Here is an 11879-nt window from a genome sequence, read left to right on the forward strand (position 1 = left end):
GCCCTGTAAACCAGCAGCATCCTGGTAAACCTCTTCTGTGCCCTCTCCAAAGCCTCAACATCCTTCCTATAGTTGGGAGACCAGAACTGTACACAATGCTCCAGATGTGGCGTAACCAGGGTTTTATAAAGTTGCAACTTAATGTCCTGACTTTTGAACTAATTTCCTGTTTCACCATAGCTTAGTAAGATATTATGTCCTAGATTGATCTGTATGTGTCCCTGACACCAAGACATTCAGTTTGTCTGTTTGCCTCTTTTATTACTCGCACAGGTATGATCAAAAGGCAAACATCCTTCACCAAAATCTTACTTTAAAATCAAACTCATAAAAGAAACCATACCTTACTATAAATACAAGCCTGATCTAGTTTTAGAGTCAGAGTCCTACAAGTTACATTACGACTGAACCATTGTTACTGATAGGACAATCGATAACAACCGTCCAGCTATAATATTGCAGGATAAAAAGGAAAGGTACGTCGCATCCGGAGTTTCTCCGGTTAGCGGACGATCTCCCTCCACGCCTCTCTGACGTAGAGGGGAACCGCGTATGAGGTAAGTTACAGCAGTGGTTTGCCATTGCCTTCTGCCGGGTGAGTTTCCAAAGAGATCAGCAGCTCGTAAACCAGCACAGATGGAAAGTGTGCAGGGGAGCCGGCTGGAGCTGGATTCGAACTTGGGACCTTTCGTCCCGAAGATTACAGGATAAACAAGCAAGAACAACTTACTTAATAGATATAGCTATTCCAAATACACGCTGAATGCATTGGAATCATGATGAGAGAAACTTATCCACTCACAACCATAGCATTGATCAGAGTGTATAGGGCGAAAGTGAAAAGAAACCCAAAGTCTGCCTTCCAACAGAGAAAGACTGTCTGTAGGAGTGAAAAGAACTCACTCTTCAGTGATCACTTCTCTCCAGGAGTTTTGTGTAGGTTGCCCAGTCCTCGGAACTCCCTGTTGTGCTGTCACACCTAGACAAGCAAATCTCGGTAGACCTCCAAATTCTGTTGTGTACCATTCAGCTAGGTCTTCTAAGTAACCAACTACAACAAACCCAGAATGGATCAACTTCTACGTGTGCTTATTATTCCCGCTGTACTTTAAATCGCTGATAAATAGCTTCAATCTTACAGATTAAACAAGGTCATTTTTATATGTTTACAGAGTCCAGTAATTCATCCACTTCACGCCTCTGAGGCTGTTTCATCCCTTAATTGCATTCCTGTATAATCATGCATCCATCTTGAATGACCCCTTTTGTCTTGGAGGCTTCTCCCCACCCCCGCAACAGCACTGTCCTGTTTTTCTCCGCTTTCAATCATGTATCTCAATCAAAATATTACCTGCCATAAATCACATACCTTTGCAAGTTTCCCAGTCAACTGCTTCAGCAAACAAGCCATGCACTCTGGAGTCACACAAGTTCCATTTTGTCACATTACATTTTGCAAAATTTATAAATTCATTAAGGGTTTCAGATTTATTTTCACACCAACTATCAGTGACAAAACCATTGTTTTTTAACTCAAGCATACACAACTGACACCATTTAAATTGTATTCATTCTAAGTATAGTGCAGTGTCTAACTGCCACATAAGTGCACATGCCTGACACTATTCAGCAATGGTCTCCTGTCCCAATTAAGCAGCATAGTGTCCCAAATAAATGAAGAAAATTCCCAGCTGTTTTCTCAATTAGTTTTTGTTGCTTAAGAGTTGTCCCGAGTAAGTGGCTGCCCCGATTAACTGATTGCCCAATAAAGCAGAATTCACTGTATACCCAAATGATTTGCTCTAACTTAGACAGAACGTCTTCACCCACAGAGTGAGGACAGGGTGGAACCCATCACCACAGGGAAGGGCTGAGGTAATCTGCAGGAATGGATTTAACATGAATCTGAGTGAACATGGAGAGGACAGAGAGACATGAGAATATTCCTATATGGTGAGAGGGGATAGACAGTTGTGGAACAGAAACACTGGCAGGGACCAGCTGGACTGAATGATGTAGAGACACTGAGAGTCTGAAACTGTGTGTGTGTGTGTCTGTGTGTGTGTGTGTGTGTGTGTGTGTGTGTGTGTGTTTGTGTGTGTTAAAGAGAATAGGTGCAGAATACTGGAGCCTGGTCACAACAGCAGAACAAATCCCAGCCGTGCCCAGTAACCAGGGTGCATTCCTGGATGTGATGAGCAACACCAGTAACTGCAGAATCCAACACCCACAGCCACTCACTGTTGTCTCTGCATTGCCAGAATTAAATAGACACAAATAACATAGAACACTACAGCAGTACAGTTCTTTCAGTCTCGGATGCTGTGCCCATTTTTACCCTACTCTGAGATCAATCTAACCCTTCCCTCACACATAGCCCTCCAGTTTTCTTTCATCCATGTGCCTCTTAAATGATCCTAATGTATCTGCCCCCACCACCACCACCACTGGGAGTGTGTTCCACACACCCACCATTCTGTGAAAAAAAAACAAATGTACCTCTAACATCCCTATACATTCCTCCACTCACCTTAAAATTATGCCCTCTCGTATTAGCCATTTCTACCCAGGGAAACAGGCACTGGCTAACCTCTCTATCAATGACTTGTATCACCTTGTACTCCTCTATCAAGTCACCCCTCATCCCTCTTCACTCCAAAATGAAAAACCCTAGCTCTCTCAACCTATCCTCATAAGACATGCTCTCTGATCCAGGCAGCATCCTGGTAAATCATAAGAGAGAAAGTTTTGAGAGACTGATTTTCTGTTTGTATTCAAAAATAGTATATGCAACCCTCCAGGGAAAAATAATAGAAAAGATCATGGGATTTGGAGGTCATTTGGAACACAAGTGCTTTGTACACAAATCCACTTGGTTTCGTGATATCTACAAATTTTCTCATTTGTTCCAAAATCCCTGAATCAAACTCCAACCACAGAACTTGCTGATACTCAGATTGGCACCGAAGTGGGGATATGGGTTCTCACGTACAGTCATTGGTCACTTTATTAAGTGCCTCCAGGTCGGTTTCTGTCACATAATGATGCTGAAAAACTAATTCGCTCCTTTATCAAATAGACTAGATTACTGCAATGCAATTCTTACTGGCCTTCCAAAGCAACCTGTTGACAAACTTCAACTCATTCTGAATATGGTTGCTGGACTTTTGACTACAACCAGGATGAGGAAGCATATCAATCCCGTCCTATCTACCCTGTATTGGCTTCCTGTATTTTTTACAGTTGATTTTAAGGTTCACATACTTGCTATTAAAGCTCTCATTGTCTGTGACTGGAGAACATCACAGAATCACTTTTGTTTCATGATCTTGCTGAGCTCTCAGATCTTCTTCCATCGGTATCTTAAACGTAAACAATCTCCCTCAGAAGTAAATTGTCAGGTCGTTTTTTTTTTTAACTACATTCCTGAACTTTGAAACTGAACATCTAAAACTTTAATGGATACAGTCTTAGATGACACTTCCAAACAATAGTTTAAAGCAATTTACTTAACCTTGCTTTTAATTAACATAATTTTGCCTTTTATTTTTACGTTTGTACTTTATCCCATTGTAAAACTCTTTGAACTGCAGCTTTTCTATGAATCAGTTTTTATTTACCTGCACACTCATTAATACAAATATCTAATCAGCCAATCATGTGGCAATATTTCAATCCACAAAACCATGCAAACTTGGTCAAAAGGTTCAGCTGTTGTTCAGAATGGAGAAGAATTGTGATCTAAGTATCTTTGACCATGGAATGATTGTTGGTGACAGATGGGGTGGTTTGAGTATCTCAGAAGCTGCTGATCTCTTGGGATTTTCATGTACAACGTTTTCCAGAGTTTCCAAAGAATGGTACAAAATTTTTAAAAAGCTTCCAGTCAGTGGCAGTGTTGTAGGTGAGCACAACTCGTTAATGAGAGAGGTGAGAGAGGAATGGCCAGACTGGTTTATGTCGACAGGAAGGTGACAGTAACTCAAGTAACCATGTGTTACAACAGTGGTGTGCAGAAGTGCATCTCTGAATGCAGAACATATTGAACGTTGAAGTATATGAGCTCCAGCAACAGAAGACTACAGAAGATTCCACTCCTGTACCTAATTAAGAGGCCTCTGAGCGTAAGTTAGAAGCTTTAACAATGGCTTCATATCAAAAAGCACTTAATTTACCAAGAAACTTACTGTTCCACACACCAACAACTACATTCAGAGGGTTATTTCTATTTCTAAACATTTAGAGATACAGCTTGTAACCAGTCCCTCCAGCCCAACGAGTAGTTCTTGAAGTTTTGGTTCTGAGTCAGCTATTAGTACAATGTCATCAGCATATCTGATATTATTTATATTATGCCCTCCAATTGTGAATCCTTTGATGTCTTTGATACTTCTCAAGATATTTTCACTATACAGGTTGAATAAGTCTGGCGAAAAGACACAACCTTGCCTGACTTTTCTCATTATATTCATATACTCACTCACTTCTCCTTCTATTCTGATGGATGCTGTCTGGTCCCAGTGTAAGTTTCTTAAGAAATGTATATCTTTCCCATCTATGTCAAGATCTTGAAGCATTTCCAGAAGATCTGGCTGTTTGACAGTGTCATCCAGTAGCAATTACATTCACTGTTATAAAAGACTTTGAGAGGTTGGTGATAAAACAGATCAACTACTGTCTGAGAAGCGACTCGGATCCACTCTGATTTGTCTACAATCACAAAAGGTCAAAAACAGAGGCCAATTCATTGGCTTGTCCTCAACCCTGGAACATACTTACATCAGAATGCTCTTCATTGACTGAGCTCGGCATTCAACACTATTCCCCTCATCATTAATCAATAAGCTCAAAGACCTCAATACCTCCTGGTGTAACTGGATCCTCAACTGCACCCTTCGCTGTAGACTCCAGTCAGCTCAGATTGGCAACAACATCTCCTCCACAAGCTCCAAGCACAAGGCTGTGTGTTTAGTCCCCTACTCTACTCACTTTATACTTATGACTGTGAGGCTAAGCACAGCTCCAATGCCATATTTAAGCTGGCTGATGACATGCAATCATTGGGTGAATCAGATGTGGTGATGGATCAACATATAGGAGGGAGATTGACTAGCTGGTTGAGTGGTGCCATAACAACAACTGCTCACTCAGTGTCAGCAGGACCAAGGAGCTGACGACTGATTGCAGGACAACAAAACCAGATCCATGAGCCAGTCCTCATCAGGGCATCAGAGATGAAGAGGATCAGAAACTTTAAATACTTAGGTGTTATCATTTCAGAGAACCTCTTCTGGGTCCAATTACAAAGAAAGCATGGCAGAGCCTTACTTTCTTAGAACTTTGCATAGATTCAGCATGTCATCTGAAACTGTGACAAACTTCGATAGATGTATGTTGGAGCGTATGTTGACTGGTTGCGTTACAGTCTGGTATGGAAACACCAATGCCCTTGTACAGCAAAAGCTACACAAAGTAGTGGAAACGCCCACCACATCATGTGTAAAGTCCAGCCCACCATTGAGCACATATACATGAAGCATTGGTGCAGGAAAGCAGGCTGTGATCTCGTCCTGCTACTGCCAGCCAAAGGGATGTACAGAAACCTCAGTACCCATACCACCAGATTCAGGAACAGTTATTAACTCTCAACCATCAGGGTCTTGATCAGAAGGGACAACTTCACTCACCCCAACACTGAGCTGTTCCACATCATATGGAGTTACTTTTAAGGACTCATCATTTCATGTTCTTGATATTTATTGCTTTTGTTTCATTTTTTTTTTGTTTTTACTCTGAATTCTCACAATAAAATGAATCTCAGGATAGTATATGGTGACGTATATAAACTTTGATAACAAATTTACTTTGAATTTGAACTTTGAATCGTTTCCTTCCCAAGTATCAACAACCCATAGTTCATAGTTCAAGTTGAATTATCATTCAACCATACATGAATACAGCCAAACAAACTAACGCCGCCCCAGGACCAAGGTGCAAAACACAATACCAACAGTCATAAACACCACAAAGCACATACAAGATGGCAAGCACGTATCAGTAACATAGTCCAAAACCCTACATTAAAAAATATGTATATATAGCCCAAGACCCTGAGTCCTGAAATCAGTCATCGAACATAATACGGCTGTCTTCTGCCAAACAAACACTGGGGGGCAGCACCAACTGCCGTTTGGACGCCGCGCCGCGCCGCATCACTTCTGGTGGGTGCCCCGACTCTGACGCCTCTCTCCTGGGGGGGGGGGGGGGGCTGTAAACAGCTGACACCACGGCTTGTGTCCTATTCCTCACTACGACTGAGGTTCTGCAGCTCCTCCTGACCCCCCCCCAACCCCACCATCCACAAATAAATCAGTGAATCAGACCAACAATGGTTACAAGAAAAGCGACTAAAACGATCCCTCGCTGTTAGACTGCACACCACCAGTTCTGTTCTGTTTTGTGGTGTGCTGTGTTGTTCTGCTGAGGACCGTGTCGTGCTAAGCTGGTACCGGAAAGTTTGGTGACACTCGCAGGCGGCTCCCAGCACATCCCCGGGTGTGTTGGTTGTTAACACATATGACACATTCACTGTGTTTCGATGTGATAAAACTGAATCTTGAATCATTCCTCTGGAGACCTGAAGAAAACGTACCTGGCTTCACTACAGATTGGTTCTTCAAAACCTCTCAGACCATGTCTGTATCCGCCCTGGTGTCTCCGGTTGTGGACTGCGAAACGCCTTCTCCACGGTCAGAACACTCTCATTCATGGCGCAAGTTTCGCTGGCTTGCCAGTCACATTGTAGTCTGCAATCTGGTGTGAGAAATAAAACTGGAAATCATCTCCTCTACACTCACAAGGCAGCAAAAGCCTGAGCTGCTCTGGTCATCTGTGAATAAGTACCAACACCCTCACCTCTGTCAGAAAACTGGGCCCTACATGATGTCAGTTGAGGTAAATGTACCATGGAGAGAATTGGAACTGGTTACAGCGGGGTTAGGGTACAGGATCGGAAAAAGCTGACAAAGGTTGTAAACTCAGCCAGCTCCATCAACGACATCTTCAAAAGGCAATGCCCCGAGAAGGTTGTATCCATTATTAAGGACCCCTATTATCCAGGACATGCCCTCCTGTCATTACTACCATCATGGAGGACGTACAGGGGCCTGAAGACACACACTCAACAATTTAGGGACAGCTTCTTCCCCTCTACCATCAGATTTCTGAACGGACAATGAACCCATGAACACCACCTCATTACATTTGCTCTCTTTTTGTACTACGTGTTTAATTATAAATGTTTAATAGTATTTATGTAATGCACTGTACCGCTGCTTCAAAATGGCAAATTACGTGACATGATAATAAACCTGAATTTGAGCCAGTGTGCGAAGGTGTGTGGAGTAGCAGACTTCCAGGTCAGAAGAATAAGTTTCTTAGCCACCACCATTCCTAGACGCAGAGCACTCTGCATGTCGTGCGGCAACTCAAGGGTCTCTGCAGAGCATCCAAAGATGGCGAGGTCGTGACTGGGCTGAATGTCTCCAGAATAGACTTTTGAGAGCCACTCAATAATTGCAGTCCACAAGTTGTATCATGTAGGACAAAACCAGAAAAGGTGTGCTAGTGAGCCCACAGCAGAGCGGTACTTATCACATTCAGGAGACACAGGTGGGAAGATGTTTCAGTTTTGTTTTTGAATAATGTAATCTATACATCACATCGTACTGGATTAACCCTGTAGCAACAACAGTGCACCCGGGACACTGCCTCCTCCCAAAGTTCCGCTGATATCTCTGAGTTCAAGTCCCTGGCCCAGGCTTCCCTGATAAAATCTGTAGAAACCAAAGGAGTACAGCAACTCACAAATTTTGACTTTAACTGTTTGGAGTCTGGAGGGAGCAAGAGGTTTTTCAAGAAAGGGATGGGTGGTGGAAGTAGGGTGGAAGTGTGGCCAAGGAGATGTTGTCTATTATACAAACGGAAAGACTGCGTCTGCACAAACCCAATACACAGAATACATTTGAGAGAATATGGGGACCCTTACTGGCTCTGTGTCATTTTAGCTCACATGCATAGTGACCTTGACCTGTCCAGTCTCACGAGTGGGTGTGGTGCCTAACCAGATTTCTTTATTAATTTCACTTCACATTGCTTCTGTGATGTCAGTATTGTGTCAACTCCTTATCTGAAAGTTTATTCATGTAATCTTGTATATTGTTTGGCTGCCTTTTTGTTTTTTTTTTGTCCTTGATTTGTTTTGTCTGTGCTCCAGCTGGAGCTGTATTCCTTTGTATTGTTTTGTACGTCTTCAATATACTTTGTCTTTGTAAAACTGAAAATTGTAAATAAAGTATTAACAAAAATAAACCTGATTTTGATTCTGACCAACTTCTCCAGGATGTGACAACCCCTTGTGCTTTCACTGCTTCTGTAATTCATGATGTGCACACCCTGCAGGTTTCTTCACATACTTGGAGGAAACTGATTTTGTGTCTCATCTCAAGGTCCGACCAGGTTAGGGAAGGACAGAAGTGAAGGCAATAATGATGCACCAAATCCTGTTTCTGAAATATTCTGTGAACACTCCCCCTACCCCCCGCCTCTGAAAGAACTTCACCTCAGATGTAATAGTGGTCAGAGGACCTAGGGTTACAGAGGAACTGAAGGAAATTCGCATCAGGCAGAAAATGGTGTTGGGTAAACTGATGGGACTGAAGGCTGATAAATTCTCAGGACCTGATGGTCTGCATCCCAGGGTACTTAAGGAGGTGGCTCTAGAAATCGTGGACGCATTGGTAATCATTTTCCAATACTCTATAGATTCAGGATCAGTTCCTGAGGACTGGAGGGTAGCTAATGTTATCCCACTTTTTAAGAAAGGAGGGAGAGAGAAAACAGGCAATTATAGACCAGTTAGTCTGACATCAGTGGTGGGGAAGATGCTGGAATCAATTATAAAAGATGAAATAGCGGCATATTTGGATAGCAGTAACAGGATTGGTCCGAGTCAGCATGGATTTATGAAGGGGAAATCATGCTTGACTAATCTTCTGGAATTTTTTGAGGATGTAATTATGAAAATGGACAAGGGAGAGCCAGTGGATGTAATGTACCTGGACTTTCAGAAAGCCTTTGATAAGGTCCCACATAGGAGATTAGTGGGCAAAATTAGAGCACATGGTATTGGGGATAGGGTACTGACGTGGATAGAAAATTTGTTGGCAGACAGGAAACAAAGAGTAGGGATTAACGGGTCCCTTTCAGATTGGCAGGCAGTGACTAGTGGGGTACCGCAAGGCTCAGTGCTGGGACTGCAGCTATTTACAATATACATTAATGATTTAGATGAAGGGATTAAAAGTAACATGAGCAAATTTGCAGATGACACAAAGCTGGGTGGCAGTGTGAAATGTGAGGAGGATGTTATGAGAATGCAGGGTGACTTGGACAGGTTGGGTGTGTGGGCAGATGCAGTTTAATGTGGATAAATGTGAGGTTATCCACTTTGGTGGAAAGAACAGGAAGGCAGATTACTATCTGAATGGTGTCAAGTTAGGAAAAGGGGAAGTACAATGAGATCTAGGTGAAAGTAAGCATGCAGGTACAGCAGGCAGTGAAGAAAGCTAATGGCATGTTGGCCTTCATAATAAGGGGAGTTGAGTATAGGAGCAAAGAGGTCCTTCTGCAGTTGTACAGAGCCCTGGTGAGACCACACCTGGAGTATTGTGTACAGTTCTGGTCTCCAAATTTGAGGAAGGACATTCTAGCTATTGAGGGAGTGAAGTGTAGGTTCACGAGGTTAATTCCCGGGATGGCGGGACTGTCATATGTTGAAAGATTGGAGTGACTGGGGTTGTATACGCTGGAATTTAGAAGGACGAGAGGGGATCTGATTGAAACATTTCAGATTATTAAGGGATTAGACACGCTAGAGGCAGGAAACATGTTCCCAATGTTGGGGGAGTCCAGAACCAGAGGCCACAGTTTAAGAACAAGGGGTAGACAATTTTGAATGGAGTTGAGGAAAAACTTTTTCACCCAGAGAGTTGTGGATCTGTGGAATGCTCTGCCTCAGAAGGCAGTGGAGGCCAATTCTCTGGATTCTTTCAAGAAAGAGCTAGACAGAGCTCTTAAAGATAGTGGAGTCAAGGGACATGGGGAGAAGGCAGGAGAAGGGTACTGATTGTGGATGATCAGCCATGATCACAGTGAATGGTGGTGCTGACTCGAAGGGCTGAATGGCCTATTCCTGCACCTATTGTCTATTGCCTATTCAGCAGCTCAGAGCCTACATTGTTCCTTGTTCTGTTCTACCACAAACAGAGATGTCTGTGAGAACATCAGTCTTCTCATTGTGCACTAATTTGACTGGGAGAAATTATTCACCAGCAGATTTTATTCTTAACAATTCAGTTTAATTCTTAAAAGTTCAGTTGGAAAAGTTCCCTCTTATCATGTGTGGTATGTAGCATAGCGGCTGGCAAAATGTTTTACAGTGCCAGAGACCTGGGTTCAATTTCACATGTCTGTCAGGACCTTGTATGTACTTCCCATAACCACTGGGATTTCTCCAACATTCCAAATATGTACAGGTTACAGATGCTGCCTGACCTCCAGTATTTTGTGAGCGTGTGACTCGTGATTTCCAACATCTTCAGAATCTCTTGTTTTGAACGAGTGACCAATTTTACATGCTTCAAGTGTTCAGGTGGAACAGTTTCTACTGACAGGAGAAGGGGAAAAACTAGTCATTTTGAGCTGATGGGCTTCATCAGCAGTGGTTGGCAGCTCATCTGGAAGGTTAGTGCTGATCTCAAACTGCTTTGTGGTTAGACTGTCTCATGGGGAAGGCTTCAGTAGTAAACTCCGAGGAAAAATCCTGAGCTGGATTCTGTAAGACAGTCCTACATTGAGTTCAAAGGTGTTTGTCAGCTCCTGTGATGCCGTTGGTTTCAAACTGCATCCGTCTCTGCAGTTCTATTGGATTTATCGGCTGTGCAGAGAGGGGTAGCCTGCTATATGGGTAACAGGTTACTCCCAGTCTCATACTGCCTCTGGTTTGCATATCACGGCTGGCACACTACATCCATGGTTGACCCCTACAAACAGAGAGCCTCAGAGTAGGACATGGTGCAGGGATTTGGAAATTGAAGTGACTAATTCAGCAGCAGGAATGTGGAGGAATAGGTGTTAGATAGGAAAACAGAAAGAAGTGTTCAAGTGCTTGTCATTTCAGTGGGATTGGAGAGGAACATGAGGCTGTGCGAGAGACCAGAGGGTCTGGGACTTTGGAACCCCTCATACCCGGCTTTGATCCTGAATTTAGGTGTTATCTGTGTGAAGTTTGTACTTGTTCCCTTGTGACAGAGCAGGTTTCCTCTTATACCAAATATTTGATGGAGGAATAATTAATTCTATAGTGGGATAATGTTGTGCATCATTCAGTTGTGATCAGAACTGTAGTTCTCTGACCACAATATAAAGACAAAACACAAACTGATTGCAGATACAGGCCTTTCACAACCTTCTTTGAAACTGGACTCTTGTTTCTTTACAATCTTCTCTTCAGAGGTGCTCTCTCCACAGACGCTGCCTGACTTGTTGAGTATGTCCAGGGTTCTCTGGTTTTATCCCACTGATCGGGCTGGACTCTGGTTTCTAGAACAGGCAACAGCCTCACTGCTGACAAGTGGTGCGTCCACCACTTGTTCAGGGTCCAACCAACAGTCTGCTCATCCCACTCACCCCTCCCCACTGTGGACCGAGCGATTACACTACAGCACTAGAAATATGACCAAACATTAGCAAAATACCCTAAAGTGATGTCACAAAGGGGTGCTGGGAACAGACCCACATGTGAGACACAGACACTGAAG

General features: G+C 43.1%; 1 pseudogene; it reads right to left on the reverse strand.

Moving 5' to 3' along the window:
* LOC134352788 (zinc finger protein 850-like) overlaps positions 1-6725 on the reverse strand; it is a 119309-nt pseudogene extending 112584 nt beyond the window's left edge.
* Between the last annotated feature and the right edge of the window lie 5154 nt (positions 6726-11879).

The sequence above is a fragment of the Mobula hypostoma genome, chromosome 10 (genome assembly GCF_963921235.1).
Source record: "Mobula hypostoma chromosome 10, sMobHyp1.1, whole genome shotgun sequence".
NCBI classification, from domain to species: Eukaryota; Metazoa; Chordata; class Chondrichthyes; order Myliobatiformes; family Myliobatidae; genus Mobula; species Mobula hypostoma.